At 38.9% G+C, this 14,571-nt stretch overlaps 1 long non-coding RNA gene across 1 annotated transcript; it reads left to right on the top strand.

The window, feature by feature from the left end:
• Nucleotides 1-3,836: 3,836 nt before the first annotated feature.
• On the top strand, nt 3,837-9,103 carry LOC143697109 (uncharacterized). The gene is made up of 5 exons (XR_013186177.1): nt 3,837-3,897; nt 4,754-4,772; nt 5,092-5,208; nt 5,546-5,596; nt 6,238-9,103. It is a non-coding gene; the product is annotated as an uncharacterized LOC143697109 (long non-coding RNA).
• Nucleotides 9,104-14,571: the final 5,468 nt, after the last annotated feature.

Raw genomic sequence — 14,571 nt, forward strand, 5'->3', positions numbered from 1 at the left:
AAGAGCCTGCTAAATGAATAAATGCATTTAAATAAATAAAGTTTTGTACTTTTTCACTACAGTTTCATTATAGCTGTCCTGTGAATACACTGATGTGTTACTGCTTTAATTTAGGCAAAGTATCTGGCAACAGTTGGGGGTACAAGCCCAACCTCCAACACCAGGCGTATCCTGGTCTGCATGCGGACCACTCCACTTGCCCAGCAACTGTGCTGGAAGGGCTCTGGCCAGAAGATGGCCTTTGGGGAGATGTTGGTCTGCAAAGCAGTTATAGGTACAGTATATAATGTTTATATGTGATAAGCCCTTATAACAGGAATTAAAAATATTTAAAAAATGGGAAGGAAAAATCAGTAGTCAGGTGTAAATGTACAGTAAATGAACAATGACTGATCTATCTCCATGTTTCCTGTTCCCAGTAATCCTCGTTTGTTTGTCAGCCCAATGCATTTTAGCATAATCCTGGAGATTTTTCAGTTCTAGGGCCTTTGTTACAACTACAAAATGTACTGTATGTTGTTTAAACATAAATATTAAAATATTTACAAATTAATTTACTCATTCACTGTGTAATCTAAATGCTGATCCATTAGTCTAATTTTCTATACCAATAAACGGTAACACTTTATAATAACGTTCATTTGTAAGTCATTAGTTGCAAGTGGTTAGTTAATGATACTAATCATTTAAAAAAACATTCATAAATGATTAGCAAGTGATGTACATTTTATGTATGTTTTGTAAATTTCGTTACAAGTCATTTACAAGTGATTAGTAAATGATTAACTAATTATTTACAAAACATGACTTTGCGTTTCATAAATGTTTAATAAATTATGTTACATTTTTTTGTATGTTTTGCTCACATAAGGTTAAAGACTCCATGTGTTTCAGAGACGACAGCTGTCTATAGTCAGCACTTACACTGCAGTACACACTACAGTGTTCAACACCTGTTATAGATAATGTCTAAACGCATGAATAAATCATTTACAACACTACAGCATTACGTAATCTACGAATGATGTGTAACACATTTACAAGTGATGAATAGTTTACACTTTAGATTAGGGGATTTAGAAAGTGTTGTAAATGATTTATTCGTGCATTTAGACATCATTGTGTTGAACACTGTTACTTACCTGTTGCAAATTATCTGTACGTGTATACAAGGCATTTACAACACTTTCTGCACCCTCTAATTGCTACGTACATACAAACAATAAAAAATAAAAGTTTTATTAAACATTTATGAAACGCATGTTCATGTTTTGTAAATGATTAGTTAATCATTAATCAATCAATTGTAAATGACTTATAACTGAATCTACAAAACATACATACAATAATTAACATATCACTTATTAAACATTTATGAAACGCATAATTGTTTCATAAATAATTAGGTAATCATTTACTAATCACTTGTACATGACTTGTAACAGAATTTACAAAACATACATAAAATGTTAGTATATCACTTGCTAGTCATTTATGAATGTTTTGTAAACGATTAGTTCATCATTAACTAACTACTTATAAATTACTTACAACTGAACGTTATTATAAACCGCAGCTCTCTCATTGACCTATTCAGTCATTCTCTCAGTTGAGCATTTATAAATAGCAACTGGAACAATCAGAAGACGTTTCCTCAATCAAAGTGCAGGTTGAAACATTTCTTAGGTTGAAATGGCTTAACAGTACTTGAACAACCCTTATTTTGTTTTTAACATTTGTATTTAAATTGATCCTTTCTCACTTAGATGCTGTGACAAAAAGCAGCCAAGCCACTGCATGTGAGGTGGAAGCCACAATAAAAACGTGGCTCCGTAATGCCAGGGATGGAGAGGGGGGAAGGCAAGGAAGGGCCAGAACTGCAGCTACTGGTGCCCCTGAGGGGATTGGTTTTTAATTTACTTTGACTTGTTTTAAGTGTTCTGTGTTTCTGTTTTTGTGGTTATTGCTGTTTTAAACTGTATTATTATTAATTATAATTATTATTGTCAGTAAATAAATAATTATTTTTTAAAAACATGACCCTCGATTTATTGCTGCTAACAAGTGCAATTGTTCTGCATATAGTAATATGGGTGTACCTACACTCTGTGTGCTCAAACTTTGCACCTGCACCCACATTGTGCCCACATCCAGCCCACATGAGGGCCCGCTCTAACTTGTGTGGGCCAGCCCAAAGTCAGTCCACACTTTGGGCTGTCCCACTAGGGCCACACCTGGACCCCATCCCAGCAAACATGCCAGTGCGGGCCCACTGTGGGTAAGTGTGGGTTTTCTGTGGGACAGTGTGGGCAAGGGCAAACCCTTTGGGGCCCCATGTGGGCATTCTGTGGGCAGCCCACAGTGGGCTTACCCACATAAAACCCACACGGGCCCCCAGTGGGTTAGCCCATGCGGGGCCCATAGCAGTTTTGCCCATTTGGGCCCCCATTAGGATTTACTGTGGGCAACCCACTGTGGGTTTGCCCAAATAAAACCCACACAGGCCCCCAGTGGGTTAGCCCACGCGGGGCCCATTGCAGTTTTGACCATTTGGGCCCCCATTAGGATCTACTGTGGGCAACCCACTGTGGGTTTGCCCAAATAAAACCCACACGGGCCCCCAGTGGGTTAGCCCATGCCGGGCCCATAGCAGTTTGCCCATTTGGGCCCCCCTTAGGATTTACCTATTTTTAGTTTTTCACTGTGGGGCCACCATGAGGGTTTACTGTGGGTAACATCCATAACAGTACATTTACATCATTGTTTTAAGATTAGAAGCTCAGGGTTAATCAACATATTTTAACGATCCTGTTAAATGTCATAAATGCCATTTCATTCAACAGTCATCCCATACTTGCACACAGACAGTCAACAAGATAGCAATACAAGTACTATCTTTACCTGTTTGCTTGTAGTAGCTGTTTCCAGACAGATTAATAAATCAGACAGACCAGTACACTATAGTATAGTTAGTTTAAAAACCATTAGACTATTAGACCTCAATAAATCACAGCACTTATATATTAATACATTCATAAATAACATAATAACATTATAGCAATACAGGTTGCATCATTATAAATACATTCATAGAACCATAAAACTGACTAATTAATACTTATGAATCAGTGTATAATGGATTATGAGCATGCGCATTGAAAGAGCAAATGAGTGACTTATAAGGAATTATAAAAATTAATATAAATTTAACTAGGTACAGTATATCTTATAATGCAGGTCTCAATGAGTCTTTATAAATATACTTATAGAATAGTAATATTGCTCCTAAAAAAGTATAAAGGGAGCTATAATTCATAATAATAATAATAATAATAATAATACATCAGTCTTATATAGCGCTTTCCAAGGAACTCAAAGACGCTTTACAAATGAAACAAACAAACAATGATGAGAGTGCTATGATAGATTGTAGGCGAGCTGAAACAGGTGGGTTTTGAGCAGTTTTTTGTAATCATAAGCATGGTCTGCATGGAAAGTTTTACCATATTTATTAAATAAAATTAACTTATTTGTCACAATGAAACAATGCAAATGGTTGACTGATTTGTTTTGGTATTCATCAGTGATGTATTTATTATTATACAATTATATATTTGTATACTAATAAATACATCACTGATTAATTTATATATATATATATATATATATATATATATATATATATATATATATATATATATATATATATATATATATATATATATATTATATTTCTGAAACTGCAAAAGAAAAAAGAAAGATTACAAGTAATACAGTAGATGGCGTTATCACGTGATTAATTCTAACCAATGAGACTGCTGGAAGTTTCCATCGCTAAGGAAAGGAGCTGACGTCTTTCTGGATTCGACTGGTACAGCCCAGCTTTGCACCAAACAGGTAAGCTTTTTAAATTTCCATAGTAATTTGAGTTTTCTATTAAAATTAGTGAAACGGGTCAAAATGGTAATGAATTAATTAATTGGTATTAAATTACACTCATTTTATTGTTATCTGATTATAGCTAACGTTACTCTGCTGCTGTTTAAATGAAACGGTTTTAACGGTCTACTAGCTGCTCAGACAGTCCGATTTTTGGTAATCTCCGAGGTAATATATACTTTAAAACTAAATGAATTCAAGTTTGTGTAATGTAAGTGTTTTACATACCTTTTGGTGCTATTATAATTTGGTTCATTATTGTTTTACCGTACGCGATGAACTAGGGCCGAGCTAAACACAATGGCCCGGCTGAATCAGTGATGTCTTTGTTTTAAAGTATTAAATAGCGATGTAACGTTAAACGAGTATTTATGTAGTGTAAATAGAATACATAAGCTACACACTCTAACTACATCTCGTTAAATATGATTATGACCGTTCATAATTGATAGACACATGTAAACACTGCGCGCTGACAGACAGCAAATCATATAGGCTATTTACATAACGTCATAACTATAATGTTAATGTGAGCTAAAAATAACAGATTTTACAATTCTAACTTTAATTGATAACTGAAATGAAATCAACCATCTGTAATATTTAATTAACTTAATTATGAAAAAAATATAATGGAAGTAAAACATTTAGGCCATGAAATAATATTCATTCATTTAATAACATTAAATATGAATGTAATAATTTCTTTTTAATGTATACATATCATCAACCTTTATCCATACAGATACTGTAAATATTTCACTGAAATATTAATATTTGTTTATTTTTCTCCCTTTTCCTTGTGTGTAATCAGATAATTGGCACTGCTCTGTGTAAGTATTCTGTTGGAATCACTGTCTGACACATTGTCAGTTTTTGCATTGTAGATTTGTCATAGACATTTACAAAAACTTTCTTTACACCATATATATAACTGTATTTTCATAAACATTTTGCTTATGTTATCTGTTAATATTTTGGGTATCAAATTTTTTAAATGAGATGTTCCTCACCCACTGAACAAATACTGTATTTGTCAGTACAGTGGTGTCATGTAGCATACATTCTTAGATGTTATTGTACATATTCATAAATAAAAGTTTAAACTGGGTTTTATAACATTAAAATGTTGTTTGTCCTCTCTCTTTTCAGTATTCATTGCCATCTAATTCTGATTGCAGAACTGAGCTCTGTTGATCGAGGTCTTCAGGATCAGCAGAAAGTACAGACAGCTAAACTCCTCCATGACCAGGACTGGACACCAGTGCTGTAAGTGATCCATCTAGTCATGTTCAGAACATATTGCAGGGGCTCTCAGGTCTGGCCCTTGAGGACCACTGCAGACTTTAGCACCAAACCCTGGTCCAAGTCCAACATCAAGCTCTTTTTGTTAAAAGAGCAAGTGAGATTGATCAGGTCTGGACATAAACTGCAAGACAGTGCACTTCAGGGACCAGAGTTGAGAACTCCTGACACATTAATTAGTCAATAATCACTGATGAAAAAAATAATAATTTTTATTTGTATAGATTTATGTAATATGTAATATTACTAATATTCAGTTGTCTTCTCTCTTTTTTCCTTAATTGTGTTGTGTGTCAAACAGCTAAATAAACCCAACAGAGAGCCACTCGGGCACAGGTCACTCTTTTTCTGTGTAAGTACATTTTTGACTGTCAGACACATTCTCTGTATTTTCTTTTATAAAAATGACATATTCATGCTGCAAGTTAAAGCCATCAATGATTTATTGATAAAGACATTAAAGGGATTGTTCTTCATGTTGTTCCAAACATGTATTATTTACTTTTTTCTGTGGAAGGCAAAAGAAGAATTTTGAATAATGTTTAATCTGTTTTGTCCATACAATGAAAATTTTTATTGAGTCATTTTTCGAAATATCAGAAGAATCTTCCACATAAGAAATAATGCAGGTTTGGAATGACATGAGTGTGAGTACAGGTTGACAGAATTATATATTGTGTTGATAATTTTTGTAAATTGTTCTCATGCTCTCATTTCATCATGCCCTCAATTGGTTCACTCTGTGCATGTTTCTCTCTCAACAACACCACCTACATTTGTTTTTAATATTAATAAAAAAAACTGTAACTATTTTTTGGAACTCAAATTATCCTCCAGTCAAAGTGCAGAATATTCCTTGTTCTTTGAGGTGGAAATGGCCTAACCCTTGGGAAAACACAAGTGTATAAATTACACTTGGAACAACCCCCGTTTTTTTTAATACTTTTTTTATGTTAACATTTCAATTGTTGTTGTTTTTTTTTCTCATTTTAGATGCTGACACAGCTGAAGCAGCATCCAAAGGGGTTGATGCTGATCCTAATGCAAGAGACTGGGTTGGTGGAAGGAGCAAGTTACTCCGGTATCCGAGGGGATTGATTGATGTGGTTTTATATGATTTTTTTGTTTTGACTTTTTTTTTTTTACTCAAAATCTTTTTCAAATAAATGCTGCTCTTTTGACAATTCTGTTCAAACATTCCTGAATTTTTTCACGATTTACACGCTGACGACTGGATTACTTTGTTCAAAAGTAGGGCTTTTAAAAAATCGTACTGACCCCAAAGTTTTGAACGGTAATGTATTGTATATATTTTTTACATGACTGTGAATAAATTAAATGATTTGAAAGATATGACTTGTAATGTACTACTTCGACTATCAACAAGTGCAATTATTTTGCATGTATTGTGGCAAATGCAAAGTCGAACCAAACTAATCTTGTTTGTTAAGGCCACAGGTATATTACAACACATCTTTGTATTGTCCGCAGTATACCCACACTTTTCCCAGTGCACCCACAGTATGCCCACACTTAACACAATGTACCCACAGTATGCCCACACTTAACCCGATGTACCCACAGTATACCCACACTTAACCCAATGTACCCACAGAATGCCCACACTTAACCCAATGTACCCACAGTATGCCCACACTTAACCCACTGTACCCACATTATACCCACACTTTGCCCACCGCATGGTGACCCACTTGGTCCCATAGTGTGGGGCCCACATGTGCCCCGCATTTCACGCCGGTACCTGGATCACAGTGGACTGCCCGCAATGGCCCCACATGGGCCCCTATAAGGGTTTGCTGTGGGCCCACAACTGGCCCCAATGGGGGCCCACTCTACTTACTGTGGGCCTGCCCACAGTCAGCCCACAACTTTGGGCTGTCCCACTGGGGCCCCACCTGGGTCCCAAAGTGTGGGGCCCACACGTTCCCCGCATTTCACGCCGGTATCTGGGCCCACAGTGGGCTGCCCACAATGGCCCCACATGGGTCCCTATAAGGGTTTGCTGTGGGCCCACAACTGGCCCCATGGGGGCCCACTCTACTTACTGTAGGCCTGCCCACAGTCAGCCCACACTTTTGGGCTGTCCCACTGGGGCCCCACCTGGGTCCCAAAGTGTGGGGCCCACACGTGCCCCGCATTTCACGCCGGTATCTGGGCCCACAGTGGGCTGCCCGCAAGGGCCCCATTCGGGCCCCAAAGGAACATGTTTGCTGGGATGATCTTGACCCTGCAAACATGCCCCTGCGGGGCCCACGCTGGCTTTTTGTGGGCACAGTGGGCTAGGGCCAGCCCACGCCAAACCTAAACAGGCCCAGTGCGGGCTTGCCCAGGCGAGGCCCACTGCTTTGGGCTCACCGCGGGCTATCTGTGAGCAGCCCAAACTAGCGTGCTGCCCACATTAAGCCCATGATGGCCCATTGTGGGCCATCCCGTTCGGGCCCAGAGCAGGTTTTGTACTTTTGGGCCCATGCAGGTTTTGTTTAGGTAGCCCACTTTCATACGTTTTGGCTCCTTTTTAAAATTTAATGTGAAATTCATAAGACCTTCCATTTATCTGCTCAGAAGGAATAAAAAGAAAAAATAATTTGCATTGGATTGTGTCTACAAGACAATGCGAGATCCCTTAAAAACTCTAAGAACAAATCTTACTTTAAAAAGGATATTATTTTGATAATTGATAATTCACATGTAACGTGAACGCGTCCCCACCGCATCAAAAACATGATTGCGTGATGAAAACATGAAAAATACAACATAAACATATAACTGTTTAGAAAGAAAACACAGAACAAATATGCGCATACGTCCATCTCGCGAATTTAGCTCTTCTTCATGTCCAGTGACGTTGGAGTCATTTTTTGCAGATAAGTCGTGATATAAAGTTGATGTAATATAAATATATGATTAATCTCACATATGATGCATTTCGTTTAAACAACCTGCTAGAAAAGTTCTTCAGTTTCCCCGGTGCTCGTTCTCTTCAGCTTCAGCGCGCGCACTTTAAACAACAATGCAAAACATTAAAAGCTGATTGGGACTGTCATATAATTATAATTGTATTCACTATTGTAATAAATTAGTAAATTGGGCAACCGTTGAGTTGATTAATCTTCTAGCAAAGCGATTCAGTTTCGTTCTCTTCAGCTTCAGCGCGCGCAGCTCACACTGACAGCAATGTCATTTGAAACCGTACTTAAGCTATTAAAGATGTTTACTATCACTGTAATATTAAAAATATTTTTTTTTTTCAAAAACATTGCGTTATAATTGTTCTCGTATTATTTTCATCAACGATATGGTTTGATTGAAATAATTTCCTTATTGTCGGTGCAGAGGCGATTCCATTTTATTGATCCATGGCACATGCATTTAGTTTCTTTATATGCAGCCCAATGTTATCCAATGACTTATTTAGGTTTTTTTTTTGTTTTGTTTTTTGTTAGGCAATAGATTTTTTGATAACACTTTACAATACGGTCTCATTTGTTAATGCATTAACTAACAGAGAGCAATAGCCTTTGTTATTGTTATTATAAAATATGTGCGTTCATGTTAGTTCACAGTGCATTGACTAATGTTAACAGATACAACTTTCTTAAAAATGTCTTATAAAATTTTTGGTTCAACTAATGCTAACAAAATTAAACCTTATTATAGTGTTACCATTTTTTAATAAAGAAAGTTGCCCAGTGTTATTTTACAGTTGATTCTGCTACTTTATTTATATTCTGTATTTCTGAATAGGCTACTAGACCTATCCAAAACTTTTCTTTTGCTATTGTTAGCCTATTTATTTGTGCTATACTTTTTTTCAATTTAATTAAAAGATTGAAATCAAGCTTCCTTGTGTTGTGTAAATGTTTAACAACAAACGTACCACATCGTAAAAATGCAATGAGTGAACATACATTAACGTGAAATAAATGTTTGTAAAAAAAAACAAAATTATTTTTAAATTGTGCATTTATAGTGTTGCAACGCCATTGTCCATGTTTCTGTGATTTCTATGACAAGTTATCGTTTTTATAGTCTTCTCCATTCATTTCCCATGGTGTCAAAAAGACACGGACATCCTGAGTGTGTAGGCTATTTAAAATATATGCCAACATCCAGAAAGGCTATTGTATTTTTATTTTTTACATTTCTAAATTCACTCGGCGCTCTGTTAAAAACACTGCACTTTTATTTTATTTTATTTAGTCATAATGCCGGGGTACAATAACGAAATGTATTTTAGATGTAGGCTATACAAAACATTTTTTTGAAATTAAAAAAATATAAAAAGTTTATAAAATTACATAGTTCATAAATTATCACTCGCGTGGCAAGCCCGCGAAAGAATGCAGAGGGCATATATAAAGCTGCAGCAGAGCTGCAGTCAGTGCCCTTCGCCCAGCGGACATCTCTTCTGACTGGATCACCACGGACGACTGAGTTTTCCTGAGGTAAAGTATCTACTTATCACTATCAGATTATTTTAATTACCTTAAAGACTACATTTAATTACATTTAAACCGATAGGCTATGTAAATGATGTAAAACTAGCTATAAATAGGTTATGACATTTCAAAATAAGACCGGAGTAAATAATACATTATTTTAGGACACAGTTTGAACAGGTTTTTTTTTCTCAGCTATAACAACTAAACATAAATAACATCCGTTTTCTCAAATGAAACAAATTAAATGGTTAAAAGGTTGTCGGACGCCCTTTTCCACACACAAACAATGACTTTCCGCCTTTTTTCAACATTAGGCCCCAAGACCATACAGTAGGCTACAGTTAAATGCCGTTAAATTCCGTTAAATATGCGTGATGTCATTTGCACCCAAGTGATTTAAACCCCCTCCCTCTCTCTCCCCCCCCTCCCTCTCCCCACCCCCCTCTCTCTCTCCCCCCCTCCCTCTCCCCACCCCCCTCTCTCTCTCCCCCCCTCCCTCTCCCCACCCCCCTCTCTCTCTCCCCCCCTCCCTCTCCCCACCCCCCTCTCTCTCTCCCCCCCTCCCTCTCCCCACCCCCCTCTCTCTCTCCCCCCCTCCCTCTCCCCACCCCCCTCTCTCTCTCCCCCCCTCCCTCTCCCCACCCCCTCTCTCTCTCTCTCCCCCCCTCCCTCTCCCCACCCCCTCCCTCTCCCCACCCCCTCCCTCTCTCTCTCCCCCCCTCCCTCTCCCCACCCCCCTCTCTCTCTCCCCCCCTCCCTCTCCCCACCCCCCTCTCTCTCTCCCCCCCTCCCTCTCCCCACCCCCTCTCTCTCTCTCTGAACTAATAATGAACTTCACTTCTACAGCTTTTATTAATGTTAATTTCAACATTTACTAATACTTCATTAAAATCGTGCACTGTAAACTAACATGAACAAACAATGGACAGCTTTATTTTATTAACCAACAATAATAAAGATGAACAAATACTGTAACAAATGTATTGCTCACGGTTAGTTCATGTACGTAAAACATTAACTAATGAAGCTTATTGTAAAGTACAAGCCAGCACACATGGATTACATGCATTTAATTAAGCATATATGATATGGGCTTTCAGAAAATTCCATGTTTGTTGTCCTGCTTGAATACCTCAAACACAGCTGTAAATTTTATGTGTAATTTGATCATGTTTATTTGTGAAGTTATAGTAAGTCAATCACATGTATGTATGTTTTAATGTGCTGTATGTTCTTGCTTGTCTTTGTTTTAAACAGGCTCCTGACACTTCTTTTTAGCAAAAATCCTGTCCTTACAGAAAGGTATGTCACACAATAGCAGTTGTTTATAACAGTGTAGCCAAAAATAATCTGTAGTTTAATTGCATTTACATTCTTAAAGTTGGTGTGCAACCAGTGTTGGGTAAGTTTAAAAAAGTAATTAGTTCTAGTTACTTCTCACAAAAACTGAATTAGTAAACTGAGTTACATCATTACAAAAGTAACTAAATACATACCAGGGAAAGTAATTATTGCGTTACTTAAAAAAAATAATAATATGTGAAATAACTTGTATACCCCCAATATACAAAATTTTAAATGAATGAAATGGACACTAAATAAAACACATTATTATTATAAAACATTGTAGACTAGACTAACCACTATATTTTAGTATAGCCAACAGCATGATGGGGTGTGCAAATGCTGCTCAAAATAATTAAACATTTTAGTGTTAGTGCTTTCTCTCCGTAAAACGGCAAAATTTGACAACAATTTATTAGTTTGCCTGATTATTTTAACAGAAGATTTATGTTGACCGCATGTTTGACTCGGCAAGGAAGTGAAAGTCCTATATATTTTATCTCAGATTACAAGGACATGGCTTCCAGGAGTTATTGGACTAAGCGCCGACACACATTAAGAATCCTGAATTCTTTTGATTCATCACCTTCTGTTCAGGAGATTAATGGTGGTAAAAGTTTGGGAGAAGTTAATCCTGAATCTCTGGATGTCAATGATGAGGAAGATGATGTTTTCATGGATTGTCTAAATTCATTTGATGACTGTGGCAACATTAGTGATGAGAGTGATGCAGTGGAAGATGGTGATACAGACTGTAGTGATGAGAGTGATACAGTGGAAGATGGTGACAGTAGTGATGAAGGTGATACAGTGGAAGATGAATGTGCAAAACTATCAAAGGTGCTGTGTGAGTGGGCTCTGAGGAATGATGTGCCACAGAACACCCTCTCAGATCTTCTTTGTGCACTACAGGAGTTTCATCCAAATTTACCAAAGCAAGCTCGCACCCTGCTACAAACAGCCAAAATAGCAGCCAATGTTAAAAACATCAAAGGGGGTGAATATATACATTTCGGCATTCTCACTCATCTGCGGACAATTTCAACTCTCATCAACGAAGATAGCAACTCTATTGGCCTCCAAATTAATGTTGATGGGTTGCCCTTGTACAAGAGCTCTGCTTTGCAGTTGTGGCCAATTTTGGGAAAAGTGTCATTTGAAGAGGAACCTTTTGTTATTGGAATTTTTTGTGGCAATAGCAAGCCTCTGGATTTGGAGCAGTATTTGTCTGACTTTGTGCAGGAGGTAGCTAGCCTTGAGCAAGGCTTTGAGGTGGCAGGAAAGAACTTTACTTTAAAGATTGACTGCTTCATTTGCGATGCTCCTGCAAGATCGTTTATTAAAAACATTAAGGGACACAATGGGTACTTTGGGTGTGAGCGCTGCAATCAAGAAGGAGTCTATGTTAAGAACCACATGACTTTCCCAGAGAAGACGGCTACACTCCGCACAGATGATCAGTTCTCTAGACAGGAGGATGAGGAACACCATAGGGGCAACTCTCCCCTTGCACGGATTAACATAGGCATGGTTACAATGTTCATTTTGGACTACATGCACCTAGTTTGCCTGGGAGTGACTCGAAAATTGATACGCTTTTGGATGAAGGGAGATTTTTCTTGTAGGTTGGGCTCGCATGCAGTGATGGCTATCTCTGTGAGATTGCAGCAGCTAAGGCAGCATATGCCAATTGAGTTTCAGAGAAAGCCAAGAAGATTAGCAGACATTGACCGGTGGAAAGCCACTGAATTCCGCCAGTTCTTACTTTATACGGGCCCAATTGTTTTACAAGACATCCTTTCCTCTTCTCACTACAGAAATTTCATGAATCTCTCAATTGCCATGTACTTGATGCTCTGTCCTGCCTTGTGTAATCATTACTGTGACTACGCTGATGCTCTCATGAAACATTTCTTAAGCGAATTTGAGCAGTTGTATGGTGCTGATGAATTGGTGTATAATGTGCACAGTTTGACTCATTTGGCTGATGATGTTAGGAGGTATGGAGCTTTAGATGGAGTGTCAGCTTTTCCATTTGAAAACTACATGAGAAAGCTGAAAAAAGCTTCCCGGAAACCACAGTTTGTTCTTAAACAAATATTTAACCAAATTACACTTGAAAGGACATTTATTACATCAAAAAAAGCAAAGAAGACAGACAGCAAGACACCTTTGCTGAAAATGAGACACTCATGTGGTCCATCAATACCTAACCTGCCTCACTGCACCCAGTATAAAAAGGCAATCTTTCAACAGTTCTGCGTTGCCACAACTACTGGGGACAACTGTGTGATGGCTCAAGGGAAATTGGGACTGGTACAGAACATACTATGTGATGAAAAGACCAATACAAAGTACATAATTTTCAAGAGGTTTTCAAAGCTAGATTCCCTTTATTCCAGTCCTCTAGATTCAAAAGACATAGGTGTTTATAAAGCAAGTCATCTAGAAAGTACAGACCAAATAAACTACCTGTCAGATATAACAAGAAAATATGTTTTGATCCACACAGACACAGAATGGGCAGCCATTCCATTTCTCCATTGCTACTGAGGGTTTTTTCTTCTTTCTATTTTTTTGTAAATGTAAATGTCTTCCACCAGCGAGTCACCTTCAACCAGCGAGTCACCTTCAACCAGCGAGTCACCTTCCACCAGCGAGCCACCTTCAACCAGCGAGTCACCTTCAACCAGCGAGTCACCTTCAACCAGCGAGTCACCTTCAACCAGCGAGTCACCTTCCACCAGCGAGCCGCCTTCCACCACCTTCAACCAGCGAGCCACCTTCAACCAGCGAGTCGCCTTCAACCAGCGAGTCGCCTTCAACCAGCGAGCCACCTTTAACCAGCGAGTCGCCTTCAACCAGCGAGTCGCCTTCAACCAGCGAGTCACCTTCAACCAGCGAGTCACCTTCCACCAGTGAGCCACCTTCAACCAGCGAGTCACCTTCAACCAGCGAGTCACCTTCAACCAGCGAGTCACCTTCAACCAGCGAGTCACCTTCCACCAGTGAGCCACCTTCAACCAGCGAGTCACCTTCAACCAGCGAGTCACCTTCCACCAGCGAGCCACCTTCAACCAGCGAGTCACCTTCAACCAGCGAGTCGCCTTCAACCAGCGAGTCACCTTCCACCAGCGAGCCGCCTTCCACCAGCGAGCCGCCTTCCACCAGCGAGTCCCCTACAACCAGCGAGTCGCCTTCCACCAGCGAGCCGCCTTCAACCAGCGAGTCGCCTTCAACCAGCGAGTCGCCTTCAACCAGCGAGTCGCCTTCAACCAGCGAGTCGCCTTCAACCAGCAAGTCGCCTTCAACCAGCGAGTCGCCTTCAACCAGCGAGCTACCTTCAACCAGCGAGTCACCTTCAACCAGCGAGTCACCTTCAACCAGTGAGCCACCCTCCACCAGCGAACCACCTCACCAGCGAGATGGCCCTGTACAGCATTGTTGAGTTCCCAGATTACTCAGTAGGGATTGTGAGCAGCAAATGGCTTAATGAGGACTCCTCCATAACTCTGTGGCC

The sequence above is a fragment of the Siphateles boraxobius genome, unplaced genomic scaffold, assembly GCF_051911475.1.
Source record: "Siphateles boraxobius isolate OS27281-9 unplaced genomic scaffold, OSU_SipBor_1 31, whole genome shotgun sequence".
NCBI classification, from domain to species: domain Eukaryota; kingdom Metazoa; phylum Chordata; class Actinopteri; order Cypriniformes; family Leuciscidae; genus Siphateles; species Siphateles boraxobius.